Genomic DNA, 16,565 nt, shown 5'->3' on the forward strand with positions numbered 1-16,565 from the left:
ACCCTCTAGCCCTATAGTCATGCAGCTCCTGCTGGCCACAGCTCCCACCCCCATCCTGATCGCAGGGTATCAGAGCCACACTGCGCGGCGGCGTGCCCATGCCCATCCTCTCTCCTTCAGCAGGCTGTCGCTGATGGCTTGGGACAACTTCCTTCCCCTCCCGGGCACTGGCAGAGCAGTGTGCCTCGCGTCGGTGGGACTTGCCCCCAGCTGAGATGTCCTCCTGCGGGGGCAGAGTGAGGAAGGAGGCCACAGCTGGTAGGAAAGGCTGATCTGTCCCAGTAAGGCCTCAGTTAGACTCATGTCTAGCTTCCAGTCCTTAGATGGGGAGGTTGTCTTCCCCTGCTTAGACCCTCCAGTCAAGGCCTTCTTTGTCTCAGGTTTTGCCTCTGGCAGCTTCACTGTTTTATAGTGGTTCTCCCACTTTGCCCAGAGGTGTGCTGGAGGGGGCTCGTAAATCATTCACACTTACATTTTAGTCATTTAGCTGAACACTCATATCCAGAAGCTGACTTACAGGTTTGTGAGTGCATACATTATTTGTGATTATTGTTTTGTATCTTTGTTTTTTTTCTTCCTATTTTTTTCATTTCCTTTTTTTCTGCTGGTACCCCCATGGGAATCGAACCCACAACCCTGGTGTTGCAAGCGTCATGCTCTACCAACTGAGCTACACGGGACTACAATCAAGTCCTTTCAGAACAATTGAGGCAGGCCTTTCCCTGGCGGTGGCTTCGAGTGGCCTGTGACCTTCTGGTCAATTGCACAATAAAAGGCATTCTGCTTGACTGCTCTCTGGTGTTTGACCAGAACTTGACCGGATTTATCATGACCACAAAGCCTGGGGGACTGCGGCCTCAGATATATCAGTGCTCAGACCGTACTTCTTCATGGTTTTCAGCAGCAGATCATTGATAGGACCATTACCCTCCTGAGCTGCGTACCATAGAACCATGTGACCGTGCTTGTCGACGCAGTTCAGGTCATAGTCCAGTGCTTTGAGGATGAAGTCAGCTTTTAACATGGTGGAGATTCAGTGGTCCCATTACTTCCTAGGCAATTCAAGTCAACTGGTGAAGGCGTTGTTCTCTCTGTTCAGTGAACTCTTTACATCCCAATTTAACAACACACAGTGGTAGTGAGTTTGTAATTTGCCTGACCCCTAAGACAGAGTCTCCTCAAGCAAAAACAACCACTGTGGGTGTGACCACAGAGCCTCCAACTCTCACAAAATTACAAAGTAGTAGTGTGAAAGAGTGATTTGCACGTTGCCTATTGGGAAATGGGAGTAGTTCTAGTAGTAAATCTCGCCCAGCAATAGCCACTCCACTCCATCCAACAATGAGAAGTTAATCCAATCCACAGACTGTGTCAAATCACTGGATATAGACAGAGGGCAATTCACTTTTCCCAATATAAATCCCTGAATTTAAAATACTTTGTACTGGACATTTGGATTACTAAAACTGAGAGGTTGACAAAGGTCAAGGGAAATAGTGGGAACGCAATTTTAGGAATCTATATCCTAGCATAGTGGAGTTGATATTAAAGCTGTGCAACAATCTAACTCACACTGCTCCAAACAAATAAAAGGGAACAACTTAAACAACACAATGTAACTCCAAGTCAATCACACTTCTGGCCAATCAAACTGTCCACTTAAGGAAACAACACTGATTGACAATAAATTTTAAAATAGCTGTTATTGCAAATGGAATGAACAACAGGTGAGAAATTTGGGCAATTAGCAGAGACCCCAATAAAGGACTGGTTTTGCATGTAGGTGACCACAGACCACTTCTCCAGTTCCTCTGCTTCCTGGCTGATGTTTTGGTCACTTTTGAATGCCGGCGGTGCTTTCACTCTAGTGGTAGCATGAGACGGAGTCTACAGCCCCACACAAAGTGGCTCAGGTAGTGCAGCTCATCCGGGATGGCACATCAATTGAGCTGTGGCAAGAAGGTTTGCTGTGTCTGTCTAGCGTAGTGTCCGGAGCATGCGGAGAGGGCGCTGCCCGGAGACAGGCCAAGTACATCCCAGGAAATGTGGAGGAGGCCGTAGGAGGGCAACAACCTAGCAGCAGGACTGCTACATCACGCCTTGGCACATGCAAGGAGAGCACTGCCAGAGCCCTGCAAAATTGACCTCCAGCAGGCCACAAATGTGCATGTGTCTGCTCACGGTCAGAAACAGACTCCATGAAGGTGCAGTATGAGAGACCCAGCGCCAAGTGGGGGTTGTGCTTACAGCCCATTACCGCAGGCGTTTGGCTCTCAAACACTGGTCAGCAAGTCGCCACTGCTGCTCTTCACAGATGAAAGCGCAGGTTCACACTGACCACGTGACAGACGTGAGGCAGAGTCTGGAGGCTTGCCCCGTGGAGAGCGTTCTGCTGCCTGCAGCATCCTCCAGCACGACCAGGTTTGGCGGTGGGTCCCAGTCATGGTGTGGGGTGGCATTTCTTTGGGGGGCGCACTTTGGCCTCCGTGTGCTGCGCCAGAGTAGCCTGATCTTGGTAGTGCCGAGTTGGGATCCTCAGACCCCTTGTGAGACCATATGCTGGTGCGGTTGGGCCTGGGTTCCTCCTAGTGCAAGGCAATGCTAGACCTCATGCATCTGGATGTGTCAGCAGTTCCTGCAAGAGGAAGGCATTGATGCACTATGGACTGAGCCCGCCCATTCCCCAGACTGAATCCAGGGGAGCGCATCTGGGACATGTCTCGCTCCATCCACCACGGCATCGTTGCACCACAGACTGTCCAGGAGTTGGCGAGATCGCTTTAGTCCAGGTCTGGGAGGAGATCCCTCAGGGAGACCATCCGCCACCTCCATCAGGAGCATGCCCAGGAGCGTTGTGGGGGAGGTCATACAAGGCCAGTCGGAGGCACACACACACTACTGAGCCTCATTTTGACTTGTTTTAAAGGACATTACATCAAAGTTGGATCAGCCTGTAGTGTGGTTTTCCACTTAATTTTGAGGTGACCCAAATCCAGACCTCCATGGGTTGATACATTTGATTTCCATTGATAATTTTTTGTGTGATTTTGTTGTTTTGGTACATTCAACTATGTAAAGAAAAAAAGTATTTAATAAGATTATTTCATTCATTCAGATCTGGGATGTGTTAGTTTAGTGTTCCCTTTATTTTTTTGAGCAGTACTAGATAGTGTGGTAAATGGTGAATGCCTTTGCTAAACAGAACTCAAACCGTAAAGATTCCATCTGAAAGTGATAGTGTGCACTGCATTGTGCTGTGCACTCTCCCAGCCTAAGTGCTTGGGATAAATGCTCTATAATGCCATAACTTACTTAAGTAAAATAAATATCATTGGGTATAACAACAATTTCAACAAACACTCTATCTTTACAGGAGAAATAAAACAATCCATGATTTTAATAAAACAATTGTTTATAACATTGCATTTATTTAGTTAAATATTCATATTTTCTCAGAATTCACCTGTAAAACAATTAGTGAGTGCTGATTCCAAAAGTCCAATCCATAGAACCAAAGCATAGAACCAGAAGCATTCAGCTTCAGTGGTTCTTCAACACCACGGTCTGACCGGGGCCTCAAGCGACAACCAGCAGTGATGTCTGCCGTGTCAAGGTGAAGAAGAAGAGTCTGTCCTTACAGCGGCTCCGTTCCACACACTGACCCTGGGGTCTGCAGATAGGACCCCTCTGATATGGCGGCTTGCATGCTTCGCTGGACCCGGCGCGGGAACCGAGAGCCTGGGTCGGTCACGTTCTAGAAAGCAGGGGGACATTCAGAGAGGGAGAAGAACCCAGTGAACATAGATCTACTTTAACAATATTGGCCAAATGGATGAGCGGAGAAGCAGTGCTTAGTACCATTGACTTTACTCTGGTAAGATGCAATGATATCTATACAAAGCACACGTTGCAAAAAACAAGTGGCGCTATGGTGAGCTCCCTTTTAAAAGCAATAATACAGCCTCAGTCAACCTCAGCTCAGGGAATTCTATAAAACACACCTGCATTGGTTGGGGGCAAGGAACTCATACAGCTCTCTCTGCATGGGGGTGAAGCATGCCTCAGATTGGTCACGGGAGGCTCCTGGTCCAGCCAGCACAATGGTGCTGTGGGCCTCTTGCCCATAGCTTAGGAGCCTAGCACTATCTTCCACTGACACCAATGGCTTGGTTTTAGGGCCATCTAAGCCTGGGACTTTCCTAGAGCTCCCAGGGTGGCTGGTCATCTCCCTGGCTGATGTGGCCTTCGAGCTCCCCCAGCACAGTGGTGGAGGTCTTTGAATGGGGCTTTAGGAGCAGAAGAGCTGGAGGCATCGCCTGGACTAGGTGGATATGAACTTTGGATTTGTCTTTTTGAGTGGAGTATTCTGGGATCTGTGCTGATTCCTTCCTCTCTCAAGCCCCATGTGTCCCAGTGGGGATCGTCAGTAGAGAAAGAAGCTGGCCAATTGAGTCTGAATGCAACCTCCTCCCACATGGTGGTCCCCTCTTCTGATGGTACATTGGTGCCCTCAGGTTGGAGCGCAGTCATAAGTATCTGTGTCAATGTCCAGTCTACTGTGTGGGAGTCATAGTCAGAAATGTAGGGTTTGATATCCAGGACAGGGGTGCCTGCGATCATGTCTATCTCACTCCAGATAAAGTGTGTCATCTAGAGAAAGTAGAAACCACATAGCAGGCAGTTCGGGGAAGTTGAACAATAGTGTTTCTATGGCATGCCAAGCTTATAAATTAGGACAATAAGGTAGAACATGCCTGCAATGTCTGACACACCCTATAAAAACACACACACTCTCTCTCACACACACACACATACTTGACACAATGTGCTGCTCAACCTGAAAAAGAGTTTACTGCTGTCTGGGGGTTATATATTGGGGATGCACCGTCTACTCTGTGCAGGGCAGCAAAGCAATTTGAGCTGGTTTTGGCGACTGATGCTAACCTGTGACTCTGTCTAGCTTCAGGAGTCAGACCCAGAGGCGTTGGGCCGGTGGGGGGCTCGCGTGTGGAGTACACCCCTACCCCCTGGCCGTTCAGTCTGGGTGGCTTCACCTTAGCCTTATAACTCTCAGGTGGCCGTTCTTGTGAAGAGAAGACCACCCTGGAAATGGAATGAGTGACAGCAGGCTTATGTATTTGTGTACATGTGTAGACAAATTGGGAATGTTGGGAGGGGCGCAGGTTGGTCAAAAAAGTGCATGACTAAGAAAATGATTGACATCCTTGAAAGCGTTTGCTAATGAGAGAATTGTCTTTACCAAAAAAATACCAGAATTGTTTTATGCAGTACTGCAATTGCCGCCTTCTTAAACAGCCTTAAGTTTAGCTAGCTTCACCACCTCTCCTTCGTTTAGCTCCGTATCCCAGTCTCTAGTGCGTACCAGACATGAGAATAAAGTTGTCCAGGCCGACCAGTGAGTGTTCAGGGTTGTTGAAGACACTCTGCTGGATCTGAAGGAGTGGCCCTGGAGGGCCCACATATGAGTTTGGCTGTCTGGGGTCACCATTCTTCACTGAGAAACAGGAGCTGATGTGATCTATGGGGACTGTCTGGATGGTCCCTGTGAAGTAGAAATTGACACATTCGAACATTAATTAAAAAGATCCATTATCTAGCTTTGTGCCCGGCCGAAGATTTCAGATAAAAGTGAAAGCTATAGATCTATCGTTCTCATTTAAAGTTATTCTCTCATTGGAGGCAAAGTCTGATAAGCGGGAAGATTTCTATGTGCGATATTTCTATATTGATTCTATATTGAATAGAAGTTTTAATTAAGTGCCAGTCAGATAAAGCTAAACACAATGGTCCAAGACAAGTCATGCGAGGAAGATATAAGAGGGATATGAGGCGAGAGATCGAGTGTCATAGCTAGCTACCTTTCCTCCAGTGAATTCTGTGTCTATATGTCTGCCTGTGGCCTTAGCTGACTCTTTGGAGATCGACTCTGGCCAAGGTGTGTCAGAGCAGACTGGAGAGGTGTCATGTGTTTATTCGAGGGAACGAACAGCCGCTGTCCAGCAGTTGCCTGGGGGAAAACATACAAATACCTGTGTTGACACATTATATGGTCAGCAGCATATAGTCAGTTTGTAATACGGATAACAACTTAGCTAGCATGCTTTTTCCGAGAAGCCATTTGTTGCATTATGCATTCATTTCCCACCTGGGATTCTTGATTTCTTTTCGCGCAACAGATATCTGCTGGTGGAGTTTGTTGACATGCTCCGTTACAGTTTGCAAAGAGCAACATTTTGATAGCGTCTTGATTGATTTGCACGCTGGTTTATTTGTATTGAATAAGATTAAATCGATCTCAATTCATTCAATAAACATCTCTGATAATGTTGTTAAATATCAGATTGTTTGCGCTGCCCTAACAAAAAGGTACACATGGGCAAATCTGCTGAAATGCTTCCGCACATGTGTGTGTCGTATCATTTTCCTAGCTGGCCAACCAGCAACTTACTAATGGAAAGCGGTGACTGAATACCGTAGAAGCGCGCAAATTATATTATGTATGGTGAAGTAAAACATCAAACTCGTGTCCTGTTTGGAGAGTTATGGATGAAAAGCGTATAAATAAATATTTTTTCACTACTGTAAAAAGGACAGCAGAGGGCACTATTAAGCAAGTGACACTTGTTTGTTTTTAATAATTGATCATAACAAGATACGGTCATATTATCAAACAAAAACATCACACCTTTATTATCATAGCGCTTATCTCAAATAAACAATTAGTATAAAATAAAATCAAAATTAGAAAACACAGCTACCAGAAGTGATTAAATACAAATGTACTTTCAAATGCTGCCATATTTAGCCTGTACAAATAATTTTGTAAATTCAGATAAGTGCAGTTCTTGCAACATCACCATTTCAGACACCATTCATGAAGCAAAAATAAATAAATCCCCATGGGTAGGTTTTAAAGCTTGAATTCAGCATTTCATTGTCCAAACATTACATTTCGATATCTTTCGCATCCGTACTCTATCCAGGCTCAACATTACAAAGGTGAGTTAACCAGTAAGGCCTAAACGGCATCACCTCTCAATCCAAATGCACATATTGACAGAATAGATTACTATGCATGTAATCTGTCTGCTTATGTTATCAGAGAGCCAGATCAGCGTGGATTTCAGAAGAAGTTTCTTGGCGGATGATGCTCTTCTGAAGGAGCGCCAGTGGAGAACCTGGGGAACGTGAGAACACCTCTATTTTGTTCAGGCACTTTGACAGACAGCTCTCACTTGAACCTATGACAGAAAGGTGGTTAGTTTAACATTTCTGGTTATACTATATCTTGACAAGATCATATCCCCACATACAGATAACATCACAGTGAGCTCATTGGCCCACCATTCCAAGTACATTCCAGAAGTCAAGTACATGACTGCAAAGAGACATGAATTGATATCATTAGTACCTTGATCAGTGCCCTGGTTGGTTTTGAGATGGAGGGATGTCTTCCTTCTCATCAGGACCCAAGTCCTCCAATCAGCACCTGGTCCAGGGGTCACTACCCTGATCCACTGCCTTTTTGTGTGCTTAGTGTCTCCAGCTGGGGACAGTGCACGGGGCAGTAACAGGGTTATACATTGGAGAAGGGGACACAGCACACAGGAGCAGGGGCAAAAGGGAAGGGATAGGGGCTGGGACAGGGGAACGTGCGCGTGTGGTGATTCTGGTGGGCTAGGGTCCACCGGAAGGAATGGGGATAGTGAGATCAAGGTAGGGGCAGGGGTGACTTCAACTGGTTTGGACACCACCTTAACAATGACAGCCTCCTGTTCTGGCTCTTCCTGGGAAGCCGGGAGCTCCGGTGTTGGATCAGTCTTCCTCGGCCTTCCTCTTCTTCCCGAGCTACTCTTCTCCTCTCTTCCTCTCACTCTCTTCCCTCCTGCTCTCCACCCTGATGTCACACAAATAGAAATGTAGTCGTGGGTCGTCGTTATCCATTCCTCTCAACTGGAATGTTTTACACTGTGCAGCTGTCGGAGGTTGTTATGCTTAGCCATATTCATTCATTCATTGTTGATAGTGCCAAAGTCTTGATTTAAATGTGTGGTGCCAATATGTTGGGAACACCTAAGCAACCTTTGGTTTCCTCTTGCTCCATATTGGATAAAATGCGCTGGAAGACTGATAGGCAGCCATACTCACGATCATTATAAAATATACTGTTTCCATGTACACAACTTTATTCATGCATGTATAACACATCTATTACTATTTTCAGGTCTTACATTCTTTAAACATACAAAAACATAAAGTAATGTTAAGTGGCTTTTCAGCTCAAACTTATTTAAGCATCGTCAAGCACTAGAGTAAGCCAGTAAGGTCAAGGGATTGGTGTACTGTAGCCCACACAGTCCTCAAGTTTTCTAGTTAAACACATTTTTGTCGGCTGAAGCACATAATACCCAGTCATGCGGCTCAAGTCGAGGCCTATTCCTATCTCTATCATGTTTGTTAAAGGATAAGTGTGCTGACTAGTTCTGCACCTTTTCTTAACGTCTACATTTACCCGTAAACCCACTGTTAGTCTGCCTTCTCCTCGGCCTCTGCCTTTCTTTTCTTGAGAAGGTCTCTGTCTCTTAACCTGCCGCGGATCCCACCTGTAACACCAAGCAGCCTACCACCAGTCAGCCAGCTCCAGTCAGTCAGCCCAGCCATCAATGACAGACAGGACCACTTCCACTCTCATTCATCATTTGAATTCTATACATCAATAGTCAGAGTATAAAGTACACATTCTAAAAAAATATCTTTATTAACAGACAATGGTTCAATAAAAGTGGGTTAGAACTTTGTTTCATTCTGATTTTGTTTCACTGTCCTCTCTCTCTACCTGATCCAATCACTGGTTTTATACTGTTAGTAACTCAAACTTGTCTCCCATGTTTGAATGTTCAAGGTGGTTTATGCTGTTGTATGATTTGTGGCAGAAATTGACTGCAAAACCAATGCAGCTATGTAGCAACAGTTATATAAACCACCAGCATACCTAAGTATAGGATGATTAGTACATGTTATACCACTGGCATTTGTTGAATACTCCTTTCTGATTGGCTTAAAGGGCATTCTGATCGTGCATTATTCCCCTATAACTCACAGTATCTTCTCACAGTGAATTCATGGCTTTATAGTTCATTACTTACATGTTTTTGTTGTTGTGCTTTTAAAAAGAAAATGTTGAATTGAAAACAGTATTGGTATAGGATGATTAGTACGTGTTGGTATCATGTGTCTGGGACTACAACATCACAGTATCAGAAACATGCTTGTGTGGATACAGACAGAGAACATCTACAGTGAAAGTGTCTTCTCAAATACATGTTCCTATTGAGTTGCAATCTATCTTAGTGGTGCACATCTGTTTGCTATAGATCAACCATCAGTAAGTCCTTTGTTGACCCAGTTTGCAGCAAATACATTGCAGGAATATGCATGAATAGAGTCTATGTTAACAAATACAAAGACAGTATGACATACTCTTACTAGGACTAAGATAGTAACCTTTTTCCAGAGAACACAATGGTATATCTGAGAAATAATCGGATATTTCACTATAAAACACAGAATAGAGACAATGTTCAGAGGTCATTTACCTTGGTTATCATCGGATTATCATCATATTCCAACTCTGGTTTCTCTTTATTCAACGTCCCCTCCATTTTGCGTCCCGTGAAATGAATGTAACTTTTGAGAGGGCAAGCAAGCAGAAGGGTAGAAACTGTAGATAAAAAAATTGTGTCTGTTTGCAAATTCCCGCCCCCCCAAAAAAGAATTATCTGGTTAGCCATTACCATAGCCCTGGAAGAGTTCTTGTGGCTCAGCTCTTATCCCATATTTGTAAAGGTGGAGGAGTTGGCACAATACGGGCATTTAAAAAAGCAACCATGTTGCTGGCGTGTGTGTGTGTGTGTGTGTGTGTGTGTGTGTGTGTGAGCAGGCTAGAGAGAGTTGTCATGGGGTTCGCTACAGATGTGTGTGTCTGGGGATAGCTTGCAGCAAGAGTATAAATAAAAGGTGCTGAGTGTGTCACTGGTGCTCCAGCAGAGAGAATTCACTGAATTCAGGCAATTTCTCCCTTGGTGTTATGCAATATCCAGTCAGTGATATGAGAAGGGGCACAGTAGGGTTAGACTAAGGAAATAAAGCCCAGAGGGATGGGGCGTCAGTGTGGGTGGGCTAGCTGGCTGTGAGTGAGCGCTGCTGGGGTAGACCGTGTGGAGCTTGTCTCAGAAGGGTCGTTAGCCTATGAGCATGCACACATTCCAGAAAGCTCCACCTTTCATCATGCACACAGAACACCAGTCCACTACATACATACAAACATACATACAGTGCTGCTTAACTTGGACTGAAATAAGTGCACTTTGGTACTCACTTTTGGGTGACAGTACTGTTTATATTTAGGTGCGGGAGTTCCACAATACCTTTGAGCTATTATTCTATAAAGAGGAACAGGAGCTCAAGCAGTAAAACATTTGAGTGCCAGTACTCAGCTCTGGGGAGCTCCCTGCCCAAGTCAAGCACTGATTACATAGTCACATATCTTAGGCCATGACTTTTCTCTTTCGAGAACTACAGTATGAAAAAATGTATGCACTCTCACTAACTGTACGTCGCTCTGGATAAGAGCATCTGCTAAAATAACTAAAATGTAAAAATGAGAAAATCATTTTCAGAAAATAAAGTCAAATATCCTATATACCAGATTCACTAGAACTACAGTATACATTCCTATAAGTTGGAAAGTAAACACAATGCCCTCCAACCCATTCACTGAATACTATCTATACAGCTAAATATAACTTTCTGGCTGTTGTATTTTCTTTCTCACAAAAGAAGAACATAGCCACAAAACCCATTAACATACCAGCAGATGTTTTGCTTTTGAATCAGGCGCAATAAAGTAATCCCCCCTCAGGGTCTTCTACAGTAGAGAGTGGAGGCATAAGCATCTTATCTCATCGCAGAGAAGCTGCTCATTCTCTGGGGCGTGTCCCCAATCTTCTCCCTGCACGTTGAAGCCTCCAGCCTGCACTGTCCGTGTGCTGAGCCCAGTGAGCCTCTCTGGGAGCCGCTGCTTCACTGAGAGCAAATAAGACTCAACTTCAGGGCCCTATACTTGATTACTGATGCTTAGCCTAGTTTCTGGCTTTGGAATTTTGTGCCAAATTAAATTTTTCTCAAACCAATAATTTTACATCAACTTAGTAGATGACCAAGTACTTTTGTAAGCCATTGAAAATAGTAAGTAAACCATAGCCTAAACAGTTCATTCCTGGGGAGACTAGCAACTCCTAATGCAAGGCCACAAAGTGTACTGACCTACAAAAATACTCCATTGACTACCAGATATGCGACACCTCCTCTATTTTCATCTTCAGCTTTGGAGGAAAGAATTTGACAATGACACTTATGCAGAACAATTTGCAAAGCAATATTGGGTTAGCAAAATAATAACTCACCATAAGCAATAAACGAGGACACACACACATTACAAAACTAACATGAAAAATACATATTGAGGAAAATCAGTTTGCTGGGATCCTGCTGTCAAAATCAAAGCAACTAACACACTAACTCATCTCAGTAGATATTATACTCAAAGGTTCACAATAAAAACACCCCCTTCTTGTCTCTTAAAGGGGCAATCTGCACCGCCACATCCATTTTTGGACTATATAAATTAATTATATGTACACATTGATTCTTGAAGAATATAATTTATAAATGCCTCATGAGCTTAGTTCAACTGTCCTACCTCATCAGAACCCAAAAATATAACGTTTTTTTACTCCAATGTTTGTAAACAAAGTAGCTTCAAACCATGGTTAAAACTATCATTTTGATTTCATGGCTGGTCAGTCCTTGCATCCATTTGAGAGTGGTTACATTTCTCAGCCCCCTCCCTCAGCGTTTTACTGAAACAGGGGTAGCGAAAACGCTTGTTATTGTTTCAACTCCTGATTGCCCCTTTAAAGGCTTGCACATATTTCTAAGCAATCGATTAGATAAGCAGATACAGTTAGAGGGAAAGAAGTCACCCTTACACACCCATATTTGCATGTTAGCCTCATGAGTTTGTGGATGCTGTACAAATAGACATTGCAGTGCCCTCTCCTGGTAAATACTTTCCATTACCGAATACCATTTTCAAAACAGAGTATGAAATGTACAGCATTGTACAGTAAAGCCTACAATGGTATGTATTTTAGAAACATCGATTCTAAGATGGTTACATTCATATCCCAGATACAAAACAGCTGTTTTCATGTTTTACATATTGTGATTTAAAAGCTGTGATTTTCCACAAATGTTACCCACCATATTAATTCAAATACATACCAAAATATTAAAACACATAGCTATCTCAAGCATAGTTAGTTGAATAGGTGTCGATTTGTCTTGAATAGGACACACATTGGTGACCTGACTAGATCCATGCTGAAAGGCTTTCTGTAGAATGCACTCTGCATGCAAGACTCTTTCATTGAAACATTAAAAATAAGCTAAATTGGCTTGTTGGTGAATATCAATTTTCACTAAAGGTAATTTGTTGCTGGTTCATAATTGCCATTGGTGTAAGTGTTTTCTTGTTCTGACCAGAGAGAGAAGGTGCTCTTTGGTGGCAGAGGGAGACACACTGGTGTGTTTTTCTGCTTCAGGGATCTTGCGTCTCTATGCAGGAAGTGTACCCCCCTCACCATGTGCATATACAATGCTCTCTCTTCACCGCAAACAAATAAACGTCCACTCTACCTACCGGTTCTAATAAAAGGGCAAATTGAATGAGGTTAGTGGGCATTGCGTCCTTATTGCTCGAGATGGTGATTATTGGTGAAATGAAAAGTGTACATACATTGAATAATGTTTTATTGTTCATATGTACATTAGGACTTACAATGTAATGTGTTTAGGTTACGTTGATGTAGCTGGTAAACAAAGAATGCTATAAGATTAATTTGATGCTGCCTTGTTGTCCAACAGGTATCTTCTTATATCTAAATTTCAAAATAAGAGCACCTTTTAATTAATCAATCACTAATACAAAATTAGGTGGTTGCTTAGATTTGTCCTGTTTCACCACATGTACAAGTGTATATTATAGACGTGTGTGAAGTGGATCAATGTTTATTTTTGCATATCCCAACTCCATCTGAGACACCCACTTCGAAGAGTGGGGTCAAGGCTGGTGGGTGGGGGGGGATTTGCTCAAACATCTCCGCAGTAGATGTTTGAATAAAGTAAATAATAGTCTTGATTTTATTTGTTTTTTTCCATTAGCAATTTTGCAATTATTTCTGATTATGTAATTCTTAAATACATTTCAAATCTTCGATTTACAGAATGTTAATTAAAAACGGGTTATTTAAAATAAAAATAATCAAATAAACACAGAAAAAAAATGGAGTTTCAATGTATAATTGTACATAATACATCACTTTTTTCACCACAAATAAATTTCACCCCAGTTGTTTCATGGCAGCGTCATGTTTTGTACGGCTGCATTGACTGTTTAACGGCAAGTGCGCGTTCCCTGACCACAGATGGCGCTGTTGGTATATATTTTGTTTCAGTCCCGTTTCCCTCCATGGTTTTCTCCTCTCTACGTGTAACTTGGCGTTTTTGGCTCCAGTTCATTATACAGTCCCATATTCTCCCTCCCATTAGGGCATCTCTCTGCCTTTGGACCGAATATAAAGTACACCGACACTTGCTTTGCTGATTTCCAAGAGAGAAAAGTTCCAGCTTTCGTAGGGCAAGATGGACATGAAAAAGAGGATCCACTTGGAGCTAAAAACAGGACACCATCTGATGTAAGTCGTGCCTTTAAAACCAAACCTTTAGTTTTCTGGCTAGCTTGCTACTTTTTTTGCTTTCCAAGTGACCTGTGTAGCTAATGGTGACCACATGGGCTTAATGTTTTCTCATTTATTAATAGAGCAGGAAAATACTTAACATTCAACCAGCTACATTATACTGTCCCCCGTTGGGGCGTGTAGAGGCAACAAGACAAGAAAAGCTATATTCAATCGTTACTTTCCAAAGCCGATTGTTTTGGCTTTCTGCATTATTAGTTTTAACCGTTTCGCATGTACCTCCCAGTAGATGTTGCACACACACGGTTCGAATGCAGCGTTGTCTGGCATTTGTTAACTTAGCCATCTGTTGTAGGTGACATGTTTTTCCACGATGCGTTAATCATAGACGGATTGGTTTTATTTTATATAGACCTTGGTAGCCATGTTTTGTTGCTAGCACTAAAAAGCTAAATTGGGGTGCTCTTTATTACAATACACTTTTAAATCCCACACCAATAATCCCAAAATTGAGTTTGCGTGCTCCTACTTTTGTGATATCATTAATGAGATCACGGGTGGATTCTTTTCGACATTTTTCCCTGATTGGGTAGGGACCCAGATTAGCTAGCTAGCAAACAAAATTAGTCACTAGTTCTCACGAGTCATCCACATCTTGTAGGTGCAACAACTACTATACCGCCTTTTTCGCTAACAATAATGTAACGTTTTTATATTGCTAATTTACTAACAATCAACTGAAGTTGTTGAAGGGGAATAGCCAGCTACTGCATGTCGGATGATCTACTCGCCTAGCTTCACATCCCGTCAAATGTTACATTATTCGATTTGAAATTCATAAACTAAATTTAATTTCCCGCAAATTGAAGCTGATTTTTACAATGTTTCTAATTCGAATCATTCAAGCAGCGTTCAGCGAATGTTTGGTTCCCGCCATATTATTCCCGCAACTACACGAAAAAAACGAAACACCTATTGAATCTGGCTAACCTCCACGTTCAGATTCGGTATTTTTGTATATCATGTTAATAATTTGTCATTTAATGCTTAGGCTGCTGACAATCTCCGAATAACGTGTTGGTCGCCGGCTCGTGCAAATAGCCTGCCTGAATGACACGAGACCGGGAAACTGCGTTCGGTGCGTGGGTTGCTAAAACTCGACGTTGACGCTCACTGGTTTTCATGCAAACATTGATAATAAAAAGTATTCTACATTGGAAGTTAATTTTAAGGGATATTTTTGCGTCAATTACTGCTCGTAAACAGCCATCCCCTCTTCGGAGAGTTGAGAGAACTCTGCATACTGTATCTCCCGGGAATCGCCATGTTGTCATTCTGCCGCCCGTCTCTTTGAAGCTCAGGCGAAATGAACTCCATCTTTGTTTGACTAATTTCCGTTCTGAAATTTCCTTCGACGTTGTTTACGATAACGGATATAATGTAACAAACTGGCCTATCGGTCGTTCGCTCGACGCTTGCGAGCAATCCATTTCCCCAATAAATTCGATTTGAAAATAAAAAGTGTATCTTTACAAGTATATTCCCAATCCTTTCCATTGCCGCCAGGGTGGGTAATGGCGTTCAGTCAGGCTTCTCTCTTGCAGGTACTCAACTGCACAGCAGCGCTAAAAGGGCAATGGCTAGCCTGTGGCGAGCTTGCTAATAAAAGCATTGCATTTATCTTTTAGTGACTGCATCAGCGGGCCAAGTGAAGGTAGAATCTGTATTGTGTGGTTCTTCCTCCGTGGCAGCTGGTTCAAAGAAACAACCGCGGTGCTTCGACATAAAACATCCTGTAACGCAAATACCTTTATTGGTAGCCCGACTCGACAGCTTTATCAATGTTTAATTTTGCCAGTGTTCAAATCGCATGATGCTTTTGACGGTCAACATTAACTTTCTTTCGAGTTTTTGGTTGTGTAACGATTGCTCCCTGACTATTCACAAGTGAACTCTTTAAACGATGAAATGTAACATTTTGTAGGAAGGAACTGAGAAGTTGCAAGTATTCATACTAAAGTCAGGAATAATGTGAGTGGAATAACAACCACTATCATTGAGGTCCATATTTTGTATATTGACCTTTTTTTTCATCATGAAGTTCAAATTCAAGCTTAGTTTTTTTATTTGATTCCTTAACAACGTATTGATATTGATTACTGTTGCCAACATATGTGGCCATTCTAAACAGGTTTCCCACACCATTTTTTGCATATGCGTAAAATAAAGCTTTTATAACATGGGATATTCTCCAATATTTAGTGTTTGCTAGTGCATCTGTAAACAATGCATGCATGTTCTTTGATTTACATAGATGACAATTTTACACATTTTATCTTTTTTTTGCGTATAGAGTACGAGAACTTGTCCCTGGACAACTGCCAGATCAAATGAAGGGAAAATCAGAGAAAGGCCTCACAGCAGAATTCATCAATCTGGAATTCCTCAGTTTGATAGGGCGTTGGCTTAATCTCAGTCTCCAACCTTCCCAAACTTCCGAAACTCAAAAAGGTAAAGATTTGACTTTATGATAATAATACTTTTTTCACAAGCTTGCTTAAATTTACAGTAAAAAAACAATGTTTTAAGACATTTGTGTTGACTCTTAAAAAAAAAACGTCAATTCTTGCTGGGTGGGTTAGAAAAACATTCGTTGGTCCTATTAGCACCCTATTCTCTCTATAGTGCACTACCTTTGAGAGCCCTAGTCTAAAGTATTTTTTG

General features: G+C 42.7%; 1 pseudogene; it reads right to left on the bottom strand.

The window, feature by feature from the left end:
• Nucleotides 1-3,576: 3,576 nt before the first annotated feature.
• On the bottom strand, nt 3,577-9,683 carry LOC123483986 (annotated as a pseudogene).
• Between the last annotated feature and the right edge of the window lie 6,882 nt (nt 9,684-16,565).

The sequence above is a fragment of the Coregonus clupeaformis genome, unplaced genomic scaffold (genome assembly GCF_020615455.1).
Source record: "Coregonus clupeaformis isolate EN_2021a unplaced genomic scaffold, ASM2061545v1 scaf0175, whole genome shotgun sequence".
NCBI classification, from domain to species: domain Eukaryota; kingdom Metazoa; phylum Chordata; class Actinopteri; order Salmoniformes; family Salmonidae; genus Coregonus; species Coregonus clupeaformis.